The sequence below is a fragment of the Haliotis cracherodii genome, unplaced genomic scaffold (genome assembly GCF_022045235.1).
Source record: "Haliotis cracherodii isolate W230 unplaced genomic scaffold, xgHalCrac1.p SCAF_21, whole genome shotgun sequence".
Taxonomy (NCBI): domain Eukaryota; kingdom Metazoa; phylum Mollusca; class Gastropoda; order Lepetellida; family Haliotidae; genus Haliotis; species Haliotis cracherodii.
In genome coordinates, this window is record NW_027266277.1 from 1,886,163 (window position 1) to 1,911,666 (window position 25,504).

Consider the following 25,504-nt stretch of genomic DNA (forward strand, 5'->3'; position numbering starts at 1 on the left):
TTGAATTTTCTGTCCTTTTGACACTAATGTGATTGACATATTTAGGAAATGCATGGCAAACATGCGCACCTCACCTTCTAAATATCACGCTTGCATCCCAAGTCCTAAGTTGTCTGATTCCCCATCGAACCGTGGGTTGTCTGGTTCAAGAGCGAGCGCTTTAACATCTACTACACCGCCGCAATCTTCCAGTTCCATTTGTATGGCGGTGACCTGACCTGTAAACAGAGTATGGGTCACCATGATCCGCAGCCTACGACATCGGATACGATGGCATATAGTCAACCAGATCCTAGAGTCTAACCATGATTCTTTGGGTTTTAAGATATGGCTGGGGAACTATGGTCTGAAAAGAATCTGAAAAGCCATTGTCAAACAGTAATATGCCATTCAAATGAAGTTAAAGAACGACCGATTCTTTCATATTACTACAGCTAATCTGTCATGGAAACAAAGAACACCAACCTTTCTTTCATATCACTACAGCAAATCTGTCATGGACAGTGATATGAAAGAATCGGGTACTCTTTAGCCTCTGGAGTTGTAAGTACTGACAGAGTAACTATAGTGATATGAAAGAATCGGGTACTCTTTAGCCTCTGGAGTTGTAAGTACTGACAGTGTAACTATGGTGATATGAAAGAACCGGGTACTCTTAAGCCTCTGGAGTAAGTACATGCTGCTGAAACTTGTGTTCTCAAATTTGAAGCGGCCGTTAAATATCTATTCCGCCTCGCAATACCTGTTGCGCGTTAGTTTTCCATCACATTGACAATATTCAGCCATATTACAATTTGAAACAAGTTCCATATTATTACACACTGTCAACAAATGGCAGTATGAATTGTTACTATAACATACTAGTTCAAGAATGAAACATATTTTATGAACAATATATATCATCTATCAGAAAGATGGGTTACAGACCCCGGGGAACCAAAACTAAGGCAGCTGGGGACCAAACATTGGCTTCCCACAGGATGTTCTGGACAGTTTTCAGACACTACCTCATGATCAGCTACCAGTGGGATTGTGAAAGTTAGCCAATACACACACACATATGATGTAGAGTGAGTGAGTGAGTGAGTGAGTGAGTGAGAGGGTGAGTGAGTGAGTGAGTGAGTGAGTCAGTGAGTGAAGGAGGTTTAACGCTGCTTTGAACAGTATTCCAGTTATATCACAGCGTGTCAGCTTAGTTTGGGCGGAAATCCCAAAGTGACGTTTACCACGAAACCCACGAGCACTGGAATATTGATAAAAGCGGCGTTAAACACACTCATTCACTCATAGAACTTGACCATGCAGCTTTGGCTGGTTCCGATTTATTCGGCGCTGACAACTACTCAGTTTTCTGACTCTAGATATACACTGAGATGAAGTGTGAAGGCCCTGTTAAAACATAATTTTTCATTTTTATATTGATGCATTGCGTTTGTTTTTGCATCGTTTAATAGAATATATCAAAGAAAGGAGACTAACCCTGCCTGCTGGTTCACCAGCTACATCCACCATAGAATGGTGAAAATGTATTGATTGGACCATTATTATTTATTATAATATGATTGGATGATGATGATTATCATTACAGATTTATTTACTGATTAAAATAAAGTAAAAAGGGTTTGGGTGATCCTGGCACAATCAGGCTTGTTGAGCTCATCATCAGCTCAGGGCGCTTGGCCCCTCTACACGCAGCCCAAACTTCTCCCAGGAAGCGCTGTCAAGTCAAACCCACCAAGAACTTTTCGGAGAATGTGAAGACTCCCCAACACTGAAGCCTTCTGTATTACCCAGATTGTCAGAAGGGCTGTATTCCTGGTAGCAAACCCGGGTACTCTCCCACTGTCAGTCAACAAATTGGGAAGTACCAAACCTAAGGTACCGAGAACAATGGGAGTCAAACAACTTGGTACTTGGGATGCAAGCGTGACATTTCGAAAGTGAGGTCTGCATATTTACCATGTTTTTCCTGGATCTTCTCATTCACATTAGTCAAAACACACAAGCATTGCGAAGACGGTAATACAATGATCGAGCCACAACATCATGTCGCTGAAGTTACTGTGTTTGTGCCAAAGCTGGACATCCACTCACAATGTGTTCGACAGCCTCATTATATTTATTGCATAATCTACATTTCATAATTTACATTTTGATGCAAAAGTGACTGGTTCTAAGCAGCAAAGCCTTCTGTTTCACTTTTCAGGCTAGCCGACTTTATCCAGTCAAATCACCTTTCTTTGGGAGTAGTATTGTTCGTCTTTTGCACAACCAAGGTAGAATATACCCTGCATCCACAAGGGAATTTAAAGTGATGGTGTTTGGATTCAAGGAAAGTTTCCAATACCGATTCCAGTTCCCAATAAATATTATTATCATGATCATCCTCATCATCATTATTGATGTTCCTGCTGCTTCCTGAAATGCTGAATGTCAACGTCTGTTATAAATAATTGTTATGGGTGAAGTTATGATCTCATTTGTACGGTGGGCGAATTATAACTCTCTCCATCGAGAATAGCGGCTCTAGGAATCTGTCGGGTAAAAGAAAGTATACACCCGTTTTTGATGCTGGCTGAAAATAAAGCAAACAAAAATTGGTTATTCGATGATGATGAATTTAATACGGGTACCTTAGTTGTGGTTGGACCTCAAGTTTGCAGTGTTTCGGCGATTGTTTTCAGCCTAGCAACATTTTGATAACGTTCGTAATTTGTAGGTCAAATCCAATTGTCAAATGTATCCACCCTGTGTTTGCCCTGCAGTTTATATAGGATTACAAAGGGCATCCACAAACGAGCGTTTCAAGTAACTTCATGGGGTTCCTTGCATCTTGACACCGGCCTTTCAAGTAACTTCATGGGGTTCCTTGCATCTTGACACCGGCTGTGAAGCAGGATGCTGGATACCATGACCACCAGATAGGTACACAAACAATGTTCGTTGATATCACGCTCGTTGACTTCTCATTCATTGTTCCTGCACATGCCAAGCCGAACAACGCGGGTGTTCATTTCTGACATGTCAGAGAGGTTTGTTTCACCCTGTTTCTGGGATACATACCCGGGTCAATTTGATCAATGTGTTCTTCTATGAAAAATTCGAATGACATTTACAAACCACATGTCGGATGTCAGGTTCACAGTCTCCAGTCTCCAGTCCTTCTGGCTGTGTCATATCACATACAATCATGCCCTATGCTAGACAATGGTCTTGGCATGTTAGACAATGGTCTTGGCATGTTAGACAATAGTCTTGGCATGTTAGACAATAGTCTTGGCATGTTAGACAATAGTCTTGGCATGTTAGACAATGGTCTTGCAATGTTAGAAATGGTCTTGCAATGTTAGACAATGGTCTTGCAATGTTAGACAATAGTCTTGCAATGCTGGGCACTACTCTTGCTATGTTAGACATTAGTCTTGCAATTTGAGACTATGACTTTGGGATTTTAGACAACAGTCTTAACGTGCATCACTGCCATACCTTGATTATTCTTTTTGAAATGATTTATGCAAATAAAATGCTACGTTCGTCTAATATGGAGTCTTATTGGTACCATGTGTAACAGTTACAAACGATTTGTTTTGACCAAACTGTTTATAAATATGTACATAATATACTTAAAAATTATAATATCTTTGCAGCTTTGGCGTCATTGTTGTTTAGAGGATTACAAATAACTAGACATCATATGTAGGAATATTCATTCCCTGAAAGTTACAATTGCCCTTGGTGTAATCATTGGGGGTGGAGGAGTGCTGGGATTTTGTGTGAAGATTTTTTCAGCTACATATTGCAACAATGTATTTTTTGTGGCAGTAATATATCAAATGGACCCTTAGAATAAAAGAGTGAGTGGGGTGTTAACACTACTTTGAACAGTATTTCAGTTCTTTCACGGCGTCTAAGCTTGATATGGGAGGAAAGCGAAAACGAAGCAAGTTTTGCACGTTCACTTTTTGACGAAACCCACAACCCTGGTTATGGTGCTGGCCTAAAAAACAAAGGGCGAAGCTGGAACGATAGATGGGGTTTCTGGCAGGTCTAAAGGACCTATCTATACACAGCGAATTGATGCACTTAACCCATTTTGTTGCATGTATACATTTTTATAACTTAACGTGGAACGTTTTTCAGATGATCACATATAGCAAAGAAAAATATTATATTTATTGCAAAAATATACAAACTGATTGCAAGGTGTCTGTTAACGAATACCTCGGTAGTACATGTGTAGTTTCAAGATCATAGCAACATGTTTTCCACTCCGTGATAATTCTTGCCAACCAAACAGAAGACGGACACCTGTAGAAGATAATGTTCTTACAACTGTACTATAAGAAAGTAGCACGGGTGACCCAATGGCTCAAGGCGACGTTACTATATACGAGGAGTAACTCCCCTTACTCGTGACAGGATCTTCTTGTCATGGGTCCTTCCGTACGACCACTACTCCGCCTACAAAAGCAACCTGAAGTTACTGTCCACCTTCAAGGTCTGCGTCTATGACTAGCATACAGTATTTCAGAACTTCTCCTATCAACAGTCTCATGATCTGTCTCCTAAAGGAGAGGTGGGGTAGTCTAGTTGGTAAAGAGTTCGCTCGTCACGCCGAAGAACCGGGTTTGATTCCCCACATGGGAACTTTGTGTGAAGCCCATTTCTGGTGTTCCCCGCCGCGATATTGCTGGAATATTGCTAAAAGCGGCGTCAAACGTCACTCACTCACTCTCCTCAAATCCACAAAATCCATGTTCCAATGAGTCAGATCCAGCTTCAGCTGACAGCTGCGGTTTAAACCTCTTCATGAGGACTTTGGGATGAAAAGTTTCATTCCTTCTCTAGGAATAACAATAAAACCTTTCATATCAGCTGTCACCACTGAACTGGACAATATATGTCATTTCCACCATATCTCTTCTACGAAGACCTGACATTAACAAACCAAACGGAATCTGACACAAATCAATTACATAATCAGCAAGAATATAATATAATATAAGAAGCATCTTTAAGAATCTTTATTTACAAATTAACCAAAAGATGCTGACACGGTTGCTAGCGCCACTGTCATGAGATTCAAAACGATCTCATTACCAGCTAACATCTCCATTGTCACAACACAAGCAAATGCCATCGTAACAGCTGGGAAATATACCAATAACCAGTTTACACATAAAAGGTGTAAATCATTTTCACATTCTCTGTCGTGCCTTCAGACTATTAGCAATATGTCATTAAACATCAACTTTTACATGTCGTTACGTTATGTGTGATCTTGCTAATTGCCAATAAGACATCGTCGTTTTTAGTCAGCCAGCCATGTTGAATTAATTGTTAACATAATGGCTGGTACAGCAACAAAAGCAAATGTGTAAGCCACGTCTTTTATCATGTAGCGATTACATGACGTTACGTTATTAGGGATCTTGCTAATTGCCAATACGACATCCTCGTTTTTAGTCAGCCAGCCAGCCATGTTGAATTAATTGTTAACATAAATGGCTGGTACAGCAACAAAAGCAAATGTGTAAGCCACGTCTTTTATCATGTAGCGATTACATGATGTTACGTTATTAGGGATCTTGCTAATTGCCAATACGACATCGTCGTTTTTAGTCAGCCAGCCAGCCATGTTGGAATCATTGGTAACATAATGGCTGGTTCAGCAACAAAAGCAAATGTGTAAGACACGTCTTTTATCATGTAGCGATTACAAACCTGTAATTAGGTGCTACATCAGATACATCATACAAAAGAATTAGACACACAAGAAGGTGTTAATAAACATCATGACATTAAACGAACTGAAGGTAATAGCTACTTGTGTTGTCAGTCAGATTTGAAGAAGTAATTTTACAACGATGTCTGTCGTATATTGGTCATACTTGAGTCTTTATTTTAAATGTGCGGATCCTCCAGTGTACATGCCCTGTGATGAGAGAATCACAATCAGGCACGTTTTGCTTGGCGATGTGAATTTGTCTGTCCTGAGTCATACAAATGTCAAGGTATAACCTCTGAAGTGTTGTTTTTATCTCGACAAAGTTTCTTTAATTATTTGTTTATTATATTATTAATTTATTGTATTAATTTATAAAATTATGAATTATAAAAAGTATATATAGAACGTTAACATTAGAGTGAGTTAATGGGGTTTAACGCCGCTTCTAGCAATATTCCAGCAATATCGCGGCGGGGGATACCAGAAATGAGCTTTACACATTGTACCCAAGTCTAGAATCGAACCCGGGTCTTCGGCGTGACGAGCGAACGCTTTTACCACTAGGCTACCTGACCCATTAACACCAGAGAATAGCCAGTCTCGACTATTCCCCGAAACAGATTCCGTTGGGCTTAAAAGGCAAAATAACGGTGAAACCTATGAATGGATCACTGATCAGTGATGAAACCCGGTGTTCGAGACAGTTAACATTTCCAGAGACTTCAGGCCACTGAGCAAGTAATATTTTAATTTAGTAAAATAAAATTAGTAACTGAGATGTGTGTTGCTGTAGCTTAAAAGTGGCACAATGAAATGTCCCCCTGGGAGTGTACACAAGACCACATCATACAAAGCAGTTCTTTTCCTTCCATGGTTTAACATTAATCGTAATGCTTACTTTTCGGCTTATCATGTCAACAATCATCAGACACTCTACACAATTGTAGAGAAACACATACTTCTAGGTCTTTGTAGGCATTCAGAAGTGATACACATGTCAACAATCATCTGACACTCTACACAATTGTAGAGAAACACATACTTCTAGGTCTTGAAAGGCATTCAGAAGTGATACACATGTCAACAATCATCAGACACTCTACACAATTGTAGAGAAACACATACTTCTAGGTCTTTGTAGGCATTCAGAAGTGATACACATGTCAACAATCATCTGACACTCTACACAATTGTAGAGAAACACATACTTCTAGGTCTTGAAAGGCATTCAGAAGTGATACACATGTCAACAATCATCTGACACTCTACACAATTGTAGAGAAACACATACTTCTAGGTCTTGAAAGGCATTCAGAAGTGATACACATGTCAACAATCATCAGACACTCTACACAATTGTAGAGAAACACATACTTCTAGGTCTTGAAAGGCATTCAGAAGTGATACACATAAGGAAGAGAATATATGGATGTCAACTTCTTTTTTATGCGGAACACAACGTTTCGGAGTATATGCTTACTCCTTCATAAGGTGAAGTTGACATCCATATATTCTCTTCCTCACATACTTCTATATGATTTTCAGGTAAATGGGTCAAAGGCCTTCAATTCAATAAACCATCTTGATTGTATGCTACAGGATTGTATTGTGCGGTTGGAAAACGCACGCACGCACGCACGCACGCACGCACGCACGCACGCAGACATGAAATGTGCTATTCATCTTCTTACCTAAATAACGATGATTGATGGGGGAAGATTGCGTCTCGCCGCGCGTTTTAACCATCTTAAGACTATAGGAACCTCTCCATGCAGTAGAAAGCCTATTAAAGTTTTGGTATGGTGGACCTTCAGTCTAATTCATTTTTGAATGACAGTTTATCGATAAATCGTTTTCAATTATGTGGGATTCAGAAGTATCTTCGGTACTTCGATTTGATCTGCAAATAGCAATATTTCATTTAACAAGATTCATAAAAATTATATAAAATGATGAATTGACATCGACCTACACGAACATATTGAGCTCTCCATGGGAGCCATACGTGTCAGTGCTAACGTCTTCACCGGTAAAACTGTCTCTGATTGGCTTTATTTCTTTACAATTATTAAAAAAATCTAATCTATGATATTAAAGAACTAATCGTCCTGTATGTCCGTCCAACTACGTCGTATGAAGCAACAGCATTAACAGGAAGCGTTGTGGGTTGGACATGAAAAACTGGTCTTATAAAACTCCCGTGGTAAAAATAGCCTTGGGTATATTGAGAAAATATAATTAGTTCCGTCTAAAAAAGAGAGGATAATTGTGTTTGTTTTTTCACACAAAAAATGTGGAAGGAGAAACATTAAGTTTTTGCAGTGTTGTTGATGAGAATTGATCTGACCCTTCTGAACGATAAAAAAAACATGTGTTACTGAAAGTGTGTTTTGTCCCTGCTTACTTAGATGTAGATGTTACCACTTATTGCTGTTGCCAAAGGATGCGTTTATTCTTACATGCATCTTCTGTTACGTAGAGTAACAAGTTGGTTAGGCTACAATCATTATTAATAAACCAAAGAAAGCTAATATCGTTAAGTGAGTGAGTAAGTATGGTTTTACACCGCTTTTAGCAATAGTTTTACGCCGCTTTTAGCAATATTCCAGTAATATCACAGCGGGGGAAACCAGAAATGGGTTCCCATGTCGGGAATCGAACCCGTGTGTTCGGCATGAACGCTATAACCACTGGACTACCCGACTGTCCCTGATATCGTTAAGTAACATTTAGCTGTAGTATCCTTTGTTTGTTAGCTGTTTAACGTTGCAGTCAGCAATAGTCCAGGTACATGACGGCGGTGTGTAAAAATCAAATTTGGACAAGACAAACCAGTGATTGACATGATGAGCATCGTCCACGCCGTCGGGGTACAATGCAACGCATTGATCAAAGTCACCGTGCCTGACCACCCCATTCATTTAATCCACTCTTTCGACAAGCAGAAGTTGCTGGGCCAATTCTAACGTGCAATCCCCGCGGATAAGCTTTAGTATCAACGAACCTTCAGCTGTGGTATCCATGAAACCAAGGCTGATTTATAGGAATCAGTTTCTTTATTCTTTGAATGTGGCGTATCGATTGCTAGTACCATTATCAAACAAGCAATCCACCTCTGGGTACACATGGTTATACAGCTGGAATCAAACACAGCAATGACACCATCTATCTATCATTAACACAAATGGGGCCGTGGGGTAGTCTAGTGGTTAAAAGGCTTTGCTCGTCGTCATTCCGAGGCCCGGGTTTGTTCCCAACATTGGTGCTATGTGTGAACCCACTTTATGTGTCCCGAGTCGAACAATTGCCGGAATAGATCTGATAGTGGTGTAAAAACACTCACTCACGCTTTTTACAGGCTTCGTCCATTGCCATTATCAGTTACGCCATTTGGTTTTGTTTATCTATGTGTATAAGTAATATTTGCCTTTATACCCAGCTGTTGATCACTCACTCGATAAAAGTAACAGTCTAGCATATATACCGAAACGTTGCATTGAAATAAGAAAGAAGTTGATATCAAGAAGTCAAGGCTCTCTTCTCAGAATGATCGACCCGTGGGAAAAATTGAGGTTAGAATTAATCTTAAGCAACCCGTGCTTTTCGTAAAGGCGACAAGCGGATCGGTTGGTCAAGCAAGCTGACTTGGTTGATCCATGTCATCGCATACCAATTGTGTGGATCGAAGCTCATGATATTAAACACTCGATTATTTACAGACCGCCATCTCATAGAAGGAATATTGCTGAGTGCGGCGTAAACAACAAACCAATAAATCTTAAGAAGATAATTCTAACTGCATTTGCGTTTCATGCAGCTATGAAAGAAGGACAAATGAGATCATCTCATTTTCAAACAAATCCTCTCCGCTCTAACATCAAGTGACATGGTAAAGACCAACAACATTTAAAATCAATTCCTTCACTTTCAATGGCTGGATAAAGTATAAAGAGTGGTTTCAGATCACATAAGTTTATGTAATCATATGAAAACAGCATTAATGTATTTATGTCAATGTGTGTGAAGAAGTTCAGGGAAAACTTTGAAAGGAAGATTTAATTGCGTCATGATGTTCAGCCATTAGAGGAACTGTTAGTCATCGTGTCTCGGATTATGACTTTTTGCACTTCAAAATGATTCTAATCAGGTTCTCTTCTATTTAGCTATTAGCTAATATATATTGATCAAATAGCGCCAGTAAATTATTTCTGAACATGAAATAGTTTTCAATATAAAAGCTTGTGTTCTTTGATTGAGTGACACCTCTGACGAGATTAATTAATTGTAAAAGACTGCATCCTTTGAATGAGTGTCAAAGCTTAATAAACTATGGCGAAGATAGGCACTTTATCACTTTTATGTATTTTCGCAAGAGAACAGCTTGATCATATTTCATAAATTTCCCAAACAGATGAAAAAAATGTTCATTGCTAATTTAATTATCAAAATTATATCTTCAGTATGGAATCAGTGCCAGGTAATCTTATTTTGTGACAACTGGCGATTATATATCATTCATTTCAAACCATTTCCTTGCCATGATGATATACGTTTGCTGTCTCTAGTTCTCCTGGCGTACAAAGAATATTAGAAATCCAATGGAATTTATGATTCTTATGAGGCCTGACGTTTTTAAAAAAAGTGAATTATTGATGTAATAAACGTTCATACCATTCATACATTGTATGTCTTTCATATAAATGTACAATTTGAACATGATTTAATGTTTTGTCACAACGTATTCAAAGGACGTCATGACATTGACGTCACGCGAGGCAGACAACTTCGGGGCAAAAACATCCTGTTGGCAATATTGAAAGTAATTTCAACGGGGAACACTTGTAATTTAGAATCAATAGCCATGTTCGTTTAACAGTGATGTAATTCTGAACTTACATTTTGTAAATGATCAAATAAAGTGAGAGTGTCAGATTAGTGCTTTATCTTTCACACTGTCAATTGTGGAATGCGCTCGTATATCGGACTGACACTGCCCAGTTTTAAAGATGTATTTTAAAACATTAATTTCTGTTGAGATGATAGTTTTAATGAAAATATATAAAGTAACAATCATTATGACTGGATTTGCAATGTGACCTGCAGTTTGGGGTGCTCGGATCAATCAATCAATCATACAATATCCGAAACCAGGTGTTGTGTTTACTTTCATGGTTGACATCGTGTGTGGGCAGCGAAAAACGAAACGGCCTGGAGACTGACTGCATCGGGGGGAAGCTTTCCCAGAGATGTGTTTAGGAGAAGTGTTTTAAGTGCTGCCGTTTATACGTGTACGTACAGGGATGAAATTCACCCCTACATTGTGTCTCATTACACAACGTCACAGACACTGCAATAAGAAGTCAATGTGAACCTTTAAAGTGACGCCATTGACGTCATGGAGTGCCTGTCTACTGTATATTGAGACCTTAAGTCTCTCGTACATGCAGAGGTGAAGACGTTGATGAGAGTTGTACACTGTTATTTAAGTGATAAACGACAAGTGGAGTTGTTTATCGTACAATAAAACACAACAGGCAGAATAATGCATGGCGGGCACACTTGAGATACCAACTTAATTTACACCCCCTATTTAAGGTTGATCTTAAAATGTACAAGCTTTAAATATATTTACCCATATTTTAATAATGATGACTCCCTCAGTAGAATCCCACCTCGGCAATGTCGGACAAGTACATTTTTTGCACAGGTTGATGTTTCTCGGATATTCTCACAATCCTCACGTCACTTACCTGTACCTTTTCTCCCAATACCGATTATCATATCTCTCCCGCTTTTGGATTCAATCGTTCGGCCTCCGTGTTTATTTCCGCTGTCCAGTTACATCAAAAGGAAACAACTCACTCCCCCCCCCCCCCCCCCCCCCCAGCTCAAAAATAACATCGTCCAATATACGACGTCATCAAGTTGCAAGCGCATGCTCGAATCTCCAGAAATGACGTCATGATAGAACCATGTTTTATCGTGAAATAAACCACAATTTGTTCACCGTTGGTTTTTTGCGATCTATCGCGTAGCAATATTACATTGGGCTATCAGTGGTGGACTAAACACTGTAGTAAGGTATCACAATGTACATGGTGGAGAATTCCACGTGTCCATCGACTAAAAATGTAAACATAACGACTGAAGAACAAGGTTTTAACTGAAACTGTCAGAACACACTACAATAGTATGCAGTCAGATTTATTTTTCTATAAAGAGTATTGTCACTGGATCCATATATAAATCATGGTAAATGTAATCAAGTTACCCGGAACATATTATTGCTTTTGTTAAGAGTAGCAATGTTTGTTTCAGGAAAAAGAAGTACCTTAAAGGATGGACTAACGTTTATTATCACATGCAGAAAAATGTCACTTACATTGTTCCATAACTTTTACCAAATGTATGCGTGGACAATGGGCATTTCTTTCTCTAAAGTTTCAGATTAAAATTCATAATTCAGTAATAGTTGCACTCTCGACTGGGGAATACAACAATTGAAACATTCCTTTTGTGAAGTCTGTGTGACACACACAAACATAATGATCTTTTTTCCATGTCAATATGGGAATAATTCACTCCAAAATGTCGTTGTGTAATGTCGTGAGTGACAACTGGTTCCAGGATTGGCGTAGAATAACGATTCTGCTTACAAATGAACTGGCGTGCTAATATGAACATGTTAAAAAGATATGCATTAACCAGAGAACAGGAAAAGAAAGCCCAATATCTGCTATTTGTGGTGAAGGAAGGGGGCCACTGACATGTGACAGCTGGATACTTTGAACATCAGTGTTTCTTGCTCCAGATGATGTGAGGGTGCGTTGAGGAGAAGGATAGGAGTATCTGACAGTCAGCCCAATATCTGCTATTTGTGGTGAAGGAAGGGGGCCACTGACATGTGACAGCTGGATACTTTGAACATCAGTGTTTCTTGCTCCAGATGATGTGAGGGTGTGTTGAGGAGAAGGATAGGAGTATCTGACAGTCAGCCCAATATCTGCTATTTGTGGTGAAGGAAGGGGGCCACTGACATGTGACAGCTGGATACTTTGAACATCAGTGTTTCTTGCTCCAGATGATGTGAGGGTGCGTTGAGGAGAAGGTTAGGAGTATCTGACAGGAAATGTGTACCTGTGTACACTGGACCTTGTGATGATTTCTTTATGAAGCTATACCTACACTTTCAGAAGTACAAGCTTGTACGTACATAGCGCAGTCTGGATACCTGGCCAGGACAACCCTATTGAATAAGACTGAGTAAGCGAGTGAGTGAGTTGGGGTAATGACGCTTTGAACAGTATTTCAGTAATCACGGTATGTTAGCTTAATGTTGGAGGAAAGTCCGAAATGATACGAAGTGAACATCTTCGGCAATTACCACCTTGGTGAAACCCACAAGCATGGTATGCTGCTGACAAACCTAAAACATAATCGGGGTGAACCGGGACTCGAACCCACAATCGTAGGTTTCTGGCGTGCCAAAGGTATGCAAGTCTGCACAGCATATTGCAGTGACTTTGACGATTGGGCCACCCGTGCCCCCTATTAAATAAAACACAATACGCTATCGTGTCATTGCATTTTCTCCTCCACTTTTTTCTTGATTGCCTTGATTATGCACAGGCCGTCATCGCAGGGCAGGGGCACCGCTGTGCAGTGTCAGGCAACAAGCGGTTATATTTTTAAAACTGGTTGAATGGGGGATGCTACCGGTCGGGCGTAGCAGGCTCACCCTTTTCGTGAACACCTACAATTTGGGGAGGCATGTGCATTTATGAAAATCGACCTATTACCAAATCAGAAACATCAGCCAAATCAGACACTACATTGACTGGTCTTTGATTGAAAGTCTAGTAAATGCCATGGTTACATCTTGGCTAGACTATTGTAATAGTTTGCTCCATGACATCCTGTAGAATCAGCTAGACAAGTTGCAACGTGTCCAGAATGAACTCTGCACACATCACACCAGTTCTGAGAAGTCTCCGATGGTTCCCTGTACGGCAGCGGATGGCATTCAAACTTCTGGCCATGATCTTCAAGTCAGTCAATTGTATGCACACATCACACCAGTTCTGAGTAGTCTCAGTTGGCTCCCTGTACGGCAGCGGATGGCATTCAAACTTCTGGCCATGATCTTCAAGTCAGTCAAATGTATGCACAGATCACGCCAGTTCTGAGTAGTCTCCGTTGGCTCCCTGTACGGCAGCGGATGGCATTCAAACTTCTGGCCATGATCTTCAAGTCAGTCAATTGTATGCACACATCACACCAGTTCTGAATAGTCTCAGTTGGCTCCCTGTACGGCAGCGGATGGCATTCAAATGTCTGACCATGATCTTCAAGTCAATCAATTGTATGCACACATCACACCACTTCTGAGAAGTCTCCGTTGGCTCCCTGTACGGCAGCGGATGGCATTCAAATGTCTGACCATGATCTTCAAGTCAGTCAATTGTATGCACACATCACACCACTTCTGAGAAGTCTCCGTTGGCTCTGACCAAGTCAGTGAATTGTACAGCACCAGGGTATCTGCAAGAACTAATCACCATCTTTAAGCCAATGATAAGTCTTCGGTCAGCAGATCACGTACAGCACACAGTTCAAAGAACATCCAAGACCTATGGCGACAGAGCTTTCCAGAAAGCCGGACCTATTCTGTTGAACTTTCCATTTGTCATCAGAAACCAAGCCAGTCTGAACTCATTCAAGATACAACTCAAAACCTATCTGTTTGCACAAGCCGAGAACTACCCGTTTGGAAAGGGAGCTATATAAATATCTAATTTATCATGTAGAGATTAAAATATAAAATCACATTAGTGTCAAGAGGGACAGACAATTCAATAACATAAATGATTTAATAGGATTTATCAAAAAGGACAAGATCCGGTTCGTTGGCCTGGATACGTCTGAGGCTGTATACGGGCTTATTCCAAAGAATTCCATGACGCTCTCTACATAGTCTTGGTTGTACCATGGGTGGACTTCTGTGTCAAAACCACAAGCATGACAAAAACGGTAATACAATTATTGAGCTACACCATCATGTCGCTTAAGATACTGTGTTTGTGCCAAAGCTGGGCATCCACTGACAATGTGTTGGACAGTCTCATTAAATTCATTGCATAATCTACATTTCATATTTACATTTTGATGCCAAATCACACATAGACGGTTTCAAATGGGAAGTGACTGGTCCTGAGCAGCAAACAGAAAACCTTCTGTTTCACTTTTCAGGCCAGCCAAAGGACTCTACAGGGTTGCTGATCTTGGCAACACACTGGCCTTGATGCAGTGGTCGCTCATAAAGCCTCATATTGAAAACCTCAACAACGTAACACACGTTTAACGTTTGACTATAAACATAGCTGTACCAGGAGGCTGTAACAATAAGTCATATCTATCGATCGTAATGTATTGTCATAAATACATTTTTCTGTGCATTATACAGTAAGTATACATCTTTATGAAGTAAATGCTAATCACCTATCAGCGCCAATTAACTGTTGGCTTCCCTTGTTAAGTTTCATCGTTGTTATCTTACAGGTACGTATATATGTTCTCTGCTTCAGAGCATTTATTCCCCGGATGAACGAGTAAGTATATTCTTGTTGTGTTTCTCGTAATAAAGAAGTTGACCTCCATACATTTTCTTCCTTACGTGTTTCACTTCCAAATGTCATTCAAAGGCAAGTACATGAAGTAAGTAAAGAGTACAGTTAGGCATGTAGAGTCTGAGCAATTGCCAATCATTATAAGACCTGAATGATTCATGATTTTTGATCACCTTTTATTGGTAAACATAACCCTCCTTTCCAAATCACTATGTTCATGTAGGGTTCTTAGTTGTTCATTACATGTAGGTTATATGTACTAGATCCAGTCCATTTTTTTCACACAGTTCTAAGTCTTGCCTCAGAGACAGCGCTTCAAAAGGTACAAACTTGGCGTGCATTTACACATCATTCGAGCTCATGTTTTAGTCATCAAAGGGTGGCACTGTGGCGTATCTTATGACCAGATAGGTACTGTACAGATTGGAATAAAGTAAACATGTCGCAATAGGACACCGTCATTTGAAAAAGAAGCAGAACAAACGTCTACTTGAAGCAGTCAATAAAAGCTTGATTTCCCAAGACTAAACTAATTCGTCTCTGGAATTCGTTCATTCACAAATAAACGTCGGTCCCCGCACTGCAATCAATTAAACAGCACGCTGGATTTTCTTAATAAGACTAGAATTCACTAAATCTAAATGAAATTTCCCTTTGAAACCGGTTTTATTAGATGACTGAGAGTCTTGTCTGGTAAGCAAACGCCAGGAGGGATGAAAATGAAATCCTGTAGACCAGACGTTCAAGCAGATAACAGACAGTTCACAAGGTGATGAATTGTCCTCTGAATGCGTTCATTATGAAGCTGTTTGATGACCCTGACAACAATTATATTCCAAATATTAAAGACATTATATATGCTATATCAGTGATATTACATACACCAAGTATATGCGACTACTTCCGTGTGACGGGCACCAACACGTTTCGAGTATCGCTCATGGCAGAATCTACAGTGGATTTTGTGACCGTTTTCAACTTCAGATATATTTCAAACAAAAAATGCCGTCCTCTAATCCGATCGAGGTAATGCAGCACTCAGCAATATTCCAACTACATGTGTATGACGGCGGTCTGTAAATAATCGGGTCGGGACCAGACAATCCAGTGATTGACATCATGAACATCGATCTACACAATTCGGATACAACGACATGCATCATCGAAGTCAGCGAGCCCGACCACACGATCCTGTTAGTCGCCCATTACGACAAACATGGTCGCCTGTTACAGCATGGGTTGCTGACTTCAAGACCTATTCTCTTCCCGGATCTTAACGGGTTTTTAGTTTAGAAATCTACGAGCACTACCAAGGGAGAAATGGGCTTCACACATGGTACACAAGTGGGGAATCAAACCTCGGCGTGACGAGCGAATACGTTTGACTACCCCACCACCCCTGCAATAAACGGAAGCCTGTGAACCTTCAAGAGGGAGTATTGTGTTGTCCCCACTGCCTGGATATACAGACAGTGTAAGAATACCAAAAGAGTGAGTGAGTGAGTGAGTGAGTGAGTTGGGTTTAACGCCGCTTTTAACATTATTCCAGTTAGATCACGGCGTGTCAGCTTAATGTGGGAGGAAAGCCCGAAGTGATGCAGGTCTCAGACGTTTACGACTCCGGTGAAACCCACGAGCACGGGTATGGTGCTGACAAACCTAGAAACATAATCGAGGCGAACCGGGATTCGAACCCACAATCAAAGGTTTCTGTCGTGCTCAAGGGACGCAACTCTGCACAGCGAATCGCGGCGCCTTAGACGACTGGGCCACCCTTGTCCCCAAATACCAAAAGAGAATGAATGAAGATGGTGCTCTATATGACATCGAGTGGACGTTGTTACTTAGTTTGGTATGACCCGTCTCTTCCTGACTGAACTACACCCCAATAGACGAGTGCAAACATGAACCAGCCCAGGTAATAAATAGTAAAAAGTAGGAACATTTTTATCAGGAGGGATGTGGACTTGTTTGAGCACGGCAGACCAAAGCAAATATGTTCCCATTATTTATTATTATTATTACATTATTATCGATGTTGAACATGTTCGTGTACAAAACAAATCAATATTTTGAAAGAGATAATTGTTATTGTTCCTACCTCCATGGTTATTGTCCAGCTAGCTCAAATGATAACACAATAACACAATACACAGGATATATGCATTCATAGTTTTTGTGTCTTAAGTGTAACCAGGAGTTACACTCCCGGTTGTATTTTCGTCGGAAAGTCACTGCACTTCCAGTTTTCAGATTGCTTCCAGTTCGTTGGTGATGTATTTGATTATTTGTATTTAGAAAACGTTTTTGAAAATAATCATCTCAATTGAGCATCAAGTTGTGCACCGCTGTGTTTTGTATGCCCATATAGAAGTCATCAAGAAAACTCTCTAATGATTTACTATTGGAAGCTTCTGCAGCATTACGTCTTCATTTTCAGAAAAGTTTATTATGAAGTAGAATATGACAAAAATAACAACAAAAATCAATTAAATACATAATGTCATGGAAATGCACATATATCGACAGTATAATTTGCTTTTCAAGCATTTCCGTTTGATCAAAACATTTTATCAGGTTTATTAACCAGGCCTGTTTTAGATAAAAACCTAGTAATGTGGGGATGCATCCGGGTTAGAATTGGTCTTCAGCAACCCATGCTTGTCGTAAGTGCCGACTAACAGGATCGGGTTGTCAGGCTTGCTGACATTGTTGATGCATGTCATCGTATCCCAATTGAGTGGATTGATATTCGATGTTCATGGATCACTGGATTGTCTGGTCCAGACAAACAAACAAACATGTTTGTTTAAACATCAGTGTGAGTGAGCTGGGTTTACGCCGCTTTGAACAGTATTCCAGTTATATCACGGCGTGGTAGCTTCATTTAAGAGGAAAGCCGGAAGTGATGCAGGTCTCAGACGTTTATCACTTTGGTGAAATCCACTAGCACGGGTATAGTGCTGACAAACCTAATGACATAATCGGGGCGAACCGGAATTTCATCCCATTATCATAGGTTTCTGGCATACCCCGAGGGACACATTTATGCACAACGAATCGCGGCGCCTTAGACGACTGGGCCATCCGTGCCCCCTTTCTTTAAAGAAACGCGAGTGTGATCAATTTCCTGTTATGAAACAGTGGTATGCTTCAATCCAGGCAATCGAGGTGTTACTTGAGTGACATCGGCTAGGTATCAACGGATCTCTTTGAGGTTTTGGCTATGATTATCATTAAACACTGTGGTCAAGTTGCACACACGTCTATGCATAAATATACGATTGTAAAGTATCCAATTGTCTCGTTTTGGTAGGTTGGAGAATTTCGTCAGGGTCTGCCCTGGTTCTACTTTGATGTACACCATTAGATATTGTCTTCTGACATTCAGTTGTCCAGCTCCTACGTCTACTATGTATGATGTACACCATTATATATTGTCTTCTGACATTCAGTTGTCAAGTTCCTACGTGTACTATGTATGATGTACACCATTAGATATTGTCTTCTGACATTCAGTTGTCCAGTTCCTACGTGTACTATGTATGATGTACACCATTAGATATTGTCTTCTGACATTCAGTTGTCCAGCTCCTATGTGTACTATGTATGATGTACACCATTAGATATTGTCTTCTGACATTCAGTTGTCAAGTTCCTACGTGTACTATGTATGATGTACACCATTAGATATTGTCTTCTGACATTCAGTTGTCCAGCTCCTACGTGTACTATGTATGATGTACACCATGAGATATTGTCTTCTGACATTCAGTTGTCCAGCTCCTACGTGTACTATGTATGATGTACACCATTAGATATTGTCTTCTGACATTCAGTTGTCCAGCTCCTACGTGAACTATGTATGATGTACACTATAAGATATTGTCTTCTGACATTCAGTTGTCCAGCTCCTACGTGTAATATGTATGATGTACACCATTAGATATTGTCTTCTGACATTCAGTTGTCAAGTTCCTATGAGTACTATGTATCATGTACACCATTAGATAGTGTCTTCTGACATTCAGTTGTCCAGCTCCTACGTGTACTATGTATGATGTACACCATTAGATATTGTCTTCTGACATTCAGTTGTCCAGCTCCTACGTGAACTATGTATGATGTACACTATAAGATATTGTCTTCTGACATTCAGTTGTCCAGCTCCTACGTGTACTATGTATGATGTACCGGTACACCATTAGATATGTCTTCTGACATTCAGTTGTCCAGCTCCTACGTGTACTATGTATGATGTACACCATTAGATATTGTCTTCTGACATTCAGTTGTCCAGTTCCTACGTGTACTATGTATGATGTACACCATTAGATATTGTCTTCTGACATTCAGTTGTCCAGCTCCTACGTGTACTATGTATGATGTACACCATTAGATATTGTCTTCTGACATTCAGTTGTCCAGCTCCTACGTGTACTATGTATGATGTACACCATTAGATATTGTCTTCAGACATTCAGTTGTCCAGCTCCTACGTGAACTATGTATGATGTACACCATTAGATATTGTCTTCTGACATTCAGTTGTCCAGCTCCTACGTGTACTATGTATGATGTACACCATTAGATATTGTCTTCTGACATTCAGTTGTCCAGTTCCTACGTGTACTATGTATGATGTACACCATTAGATATTGTCTTCTGACATTCAGTTGTCCAGTTCCTACGTGTACTATGTATGATGTACACCATTAGATATTGTCTTCTGACATTCAGTTGTCCAGTTCCTACGTGTACTATGTATGATGTACACCATTAGATATTGTCTTCTGACATTCAGTTGTCCAGTTCCTACGTGTACTTTGTATGATGTACACCATTAGATATTGTCTTCTGACATTCAGTTGTCCAGTTCCTACGTGTACTTTGTATGATGTACACCATTAGATATTGTCTTCTGACATTCAGTTGTCCAGCTCCTACGTGTACTATGTATGATGTACACCATTAGATATTGTCTTCAGACATTCAGTTGTCCAGTTCCTACGTGTACTATGTATGATGTACACCATTAGATATTGTCTTCTGACATTCAGTTGTCCAGCTCCTACATGTACTTTGTATGATGTACACCATTAGATATTGTCTTCTGACATTCAGTTGTCCAGTTCCTACGTGTACTATGTATGATGTACACCATTAGATATTGTCTTCTGACATTCAGTTGTCCAGCTCCTACGTGTACTATGTATGATGTACACCATTAGATATTGTCTTCTGACATTCAGTTGTCCAGCTCCTACGTGTACTTTGTATGATGTACACCATTAGATATTGTCTTCTGACATTCAGTTGTCCAGCTCCTACGTGTACTATGTATGATGTACACCATTAGATATTGTCTTCTGACATTCAGTTGTCCAGTTCCTACGTGTACTATGTATGATGTACACCATTAGATATTGTCTTCTGACATTCAGTTGTCCAGTTCCTACGTGTACTATGTATGATGTACACCATTAGATATTGTCTTCTGACATTAAGTTGTCCAGCTCCTACGCGTACTATGTATGATTAGATACCATTAGATATTGTCAGCCGACAAATAAAAGCGGTTGTATTTTAAATTGACCTGTAGCATCATCTGTTAGACTGTCTTCTGTAACGTTATCTGTTCTCTGGCATTGACGTTTTGTTATAAATATGTAAGCATTGCGGGCAAAAAGTGTTCAGTTTTCAGAAGTATCTACTCGTATTGTGCCATGAACATTTATATGAGCATAAGTAAAAGTGACAAAACTCTTTGCATCTTCATAAGACATTTATTTCAAAAACGATTGTACGATTCCGACTTACTCACGAGCATGTGTTTGAGTCAGTATTAAATAGTGCAAAGAACAGGTGTTAGCAATAAAGTGAGCGTATCCTGGCCCACCGGTTTCACCTGTCACAAACACATGCAAACGCAAGTCAATTGTTCACCTGTAAAACCACGGGAACATGTGGTATATGTACAAGTCAAATAGGGAATTGCTTCGGACATCATTCTTGTCACTGATGCTTCACATTTGGAAAAGTTCTTCACATGTCTACGCCGCTTTTAGTAATATTCCAACAATATCACGGCGTGGGACACATTGTACCCATTTCGGGAATCGAACCCAGGTCTTCGGCGTGACGAGCGAACACTTTAACCACTAGGCTACCCGACCGCCCTCGACAGAAAGGGAAAGTTGAAAGTTAACTATTGAAAAGTTGAAGTCATCCCCTTTGGCATACAGTCTTGCGGAAAGTGTTTTGTGTCTCTGAATCTTTAAACATAGATCTAAGTATGAAACAGACGACGTAGTCTTACTGGTCTCCTTTATTTATACATGTACTTCAGGCGGGTAAATCAGTGGAAAGGAATTGGTTATTGAACGATATCAGATCATCGATATACCTGAAGCTTAGGTTGAACTCCTTGGTCAATATCATCTTGTTTCCACTTTGCCAATACCGTTTTCTCAGCAACTTGTTTTGTAACAAAACAAAAAAACGCCCCATGAATCAAGGAATGAAGTTTTCCATTAAGTTTGTCATGGGAGATAGTGGTGTACAAAGTTAAAAAATCATATGTTTTGACAGAATTCAACATGGTTCTTTTCTGAGATTGTAAAGTGTCAAGAAAATCCTTTGAGTTTTCGAGAATCCACATGGTATTAATTCCACTTGTCTGGAATACTTTATGTGAATATAAAGAAGGTCCTTGATTGTATGAAGGATTGTGGTGAATCGTTGAGACAGGGTACATTTGCTGGTGATACAAATAGGGCATTCATCAAACAATGTACAAACACATACTTTGGAGAATGCACAACAATCTCAACAATTTGTCTGAAATTACAATCAATCATCGCTTTACACTGAAGGTGTGGTCTGTTCAATTCACCATACTTCAAGAGCGATCTAATGTCAGACTGATCACTGTTTGTACAGGAGAGTGAGCAGTGGAATCGGATTACATTGTATTTAGCTAAGGCAAGGTTAATTAACCCCTTCACCCCAGACAAACAGGATCAGTCTAAACTGGTTATCTACCGTTGCCAAGGGCTTTGTATCTCCTCGCAATGGCTGACGTCCAGAAGTCAGCTTCACATTGTATAAGAATGCCTGGATACGAATGTTCAGTAATGACTTATTCATACATGTAAGATGTTGTCGTAAGAAAAAATACTTAGAATGTACACTGATATATTGTTATTGTATACATAACTGCACAATAACTGCATAATACAGTGTATAAAATTCCCAAAATTTTGCAAAGTTACCAGACGAGATAAAACATTACAGTCCAGAATTTTCTTGAGTGAGAGTGAGTGAGTATGGTTTTACGCTTTTAGCAATATTCCAGCAACATCACGGTTGGGGACACTAGAAATGGGCTTCCCACATTGTAGCTATGTTGAGAATCGAACCCGGATCTTCCATGTGACGAGCGAACGCTTCAACAACTCGGCTACACAACCGCCCCTAGCATTTGCAGCAAGCAATGATGAAGAATAAAAGTCATACTTGACAAAACACAGAAACTGTGGGACAAATGTCAACCTGCTCTCTGTCAAATATGAGATCCGATGTTGTTTGAATATTGATGCTTGCTATCGACATGTCATTAACGTTACGTTACGTGACGGTTACATGTAGCTAAGATGCACTGGGATGTGGAAATGGAAATAAATGGAACATGATCAATGGAGATTATGAAGATTGGATCCTTTTAAATGTTGGTGTAATTCGTTTTGGACTGACAGTTTACCAATAAATCCTTTTCAAATAAGGTGGATATGGACAAGAATCTTCCCGAGTACATCGATTTGAAACGCAAATAGCAATATGCCATTCCAACAAAGCATGAAGTTCTAAATATGATCACTTAATATCGACTGCCATGACAAGCTCACAGATGCTGTACAAGTGTGTGCCTACTTCCTACATACCAAGTTCCAACAATATCAATAGGCTCCATTTTACTTAAAGTAATCGATTAAAAAAGACAAAATTAGGGATCTGTTCCATAATAATGTGTTGAAGACTATCCCTTGTGAGATGAACCCGACAAAAGGATGTTGGTCCTTTCCAAAGTCCATAACGATTTATTAGTTCAGGTTCGAACGCAGCACCGCATAATAGTCACTGGTCTGCCTACTTTGCAGCTAAGGTGTCAGATACAATATTCATAAGGAAGAGAATTTAAGGACAACGTTTCGGAGCCTATACTTACTACGTCATCAGGAAGTATGTACTCCGAAACGTTGTGTTCCTCATCATAAAGAAGTAGACATCCATAAATTCTCTCTCTTATGTGTATCACTTCTAAATGCCTTTCAAAGACTTGATACACCTGCAGGGGCAACCACAAAAGGTTACAACCTTGAAATCAGCGGCTAAAAGGCATTCATAATATCTACCTTACAATACATCCTTCACGTGACAAACCTCAGATTGATAAAAGGATTTCCTCTGCGCCAGTAGATTATTGTAATCTGAGCGCTTTGGCACCCACGCCAAAAGCCTCAGAGCTATGGACAATACAACTGTCAATATGGGCACGGAGTCAATACAGGTTAATCACTTCAAAATTGCAGTTCAAGAAAATGTCTTCAGACCAACATCATCTGACACCCCTCCAGCTTAATAGTAATGTTAAATAACAGAACACGAAGCTGTTTCTGAATCACAAACACTATGCCTAATGTCTAACTTTCTACATTGATCTTTACTGTTCTTCGGAATATCCAAGAATTATCAGACTGCGCAGTTTTGTGCCCTGTTGTGTGTCTTGTTTCAAATGAAGGGAAATATTGACAACGTCAAAACACTCGGTAATCCTGAACTGTCAAACGTTCGGCCATAATGTTTTTGAGATGTGAGGTAATGTTATAAAGCTATATTTTGTTGCTTTCTCGTCCTTCGTTTCGCCTTAAAATAAGAAACGATATTTCTGATCAGATTCATTTTCTTCTAAGACCTATTTGGTCTTATGTCACTATGTTCTTGAAATCGAAATATGAAGAAATAGAATTCATAATAGAGATAGCTTTGAAGTAGCAGGAAAGGTAAAATATGAAAACTTTGCAAATGTCAGAACTGTCACGTGTTACACAATTTGTATTAATACGTGCACACCATTGCTGTCAAAGCCGTTAATTCCGCGTGTTTTAAAGATCCTGTTTGAAACGACAGAGTTAAGGAGTTTTATGCACAGCTACAAAGATCACCATTTAGCACACAGAACGTTCACTTGTTTGGCATTTCCTTCTTTATTGTGATCTAAAATTCATTGTCCATTGAATGGATGTGACCCTCTGATGTGGATAAGTTCAAACATAAACGTACTACATAAACGTGTATCATTAACCATAGTTTGTTTGTAAGAGACATGTTAAATATGAAACATTGCACAACATCCGTTACGTTTACGATGTGTTGTGTTGTGCAATTTGAGACTGTCAGTAATTTGCAATTTGCAGTGCCAGTAAACTGTTAGGAGCTGTTGGCAGCAGCGGATGATTAGAGTTATCTACCCTTGATTGTTTACAGGTGAGGTGAGGTGAAGTGGGACTTAACGTCGCGCCCAGGATTAGTGCACTTATACAGCGACATGGATGCACGTGTGTGCGTGTGCATGTCTGTGTGCATGCGTGTGTGCATGCGTACGTACGTGGCTACTTAATCGATATTTGAGCCATTCACTTAAGATAAGATAAGACTTTATTATTCCAAGGGAAATTCATATTGCAGAGTTTATTAGCACTAAAATATGAAAAAGAAAATATATGATATTAAAATATGTACATAAGAAAATAGGACACTTACTGATATAACCAAGGGTAGAACATGTAGAAAATTAATTGAATACTAGAAAATTAAATCTTGCCTGCTTTGATTGTAAATGTAATTTAAATTGAGTGTTTGACTATAATTTGTAGATTATTAATTGATCTTGAGTGATCATTTACTGATTTCATAATTTAGTTCTGTGTGAACCGATTTCTGGTATGATCCCATTTCTGGTATGAACCGATTTTGAAAAGGCCCCGTGAAAGTGTTCATTCCGAGAAAACGTAAAATGTGCAACAAAGTCCCCTCTCACAGAACACACAGAGTATGTAGCAACATTGGGCCATCTCAGAGAAGTCACGAG

The 25,504-nt window shown here is 39.6% G+C and overlaps 1 protein-coding gene across 1 annotated transcript in view; it reads right to left on the bottom strand.

Annotated features, from left to right (window-relative positions):
- Nucleotides 1–135: 135 nt before the first annotated feature.
- LOC139471028 (uncharacterized) overlaps nucleotides 136–25,504 on the bottom strand; it is a 136,308-nt gene continuing 110,939 nt past the window's right edge. Inside the window, exon 6 of the mRNA XM_071253330.1 lies at nucleotides 136–213. The gene's annotated coding sequence lies outside the window, so the exon portion shown is untranslated. The remainder of the gene's footprint in view (nucleotides 214–25,504) is intronic.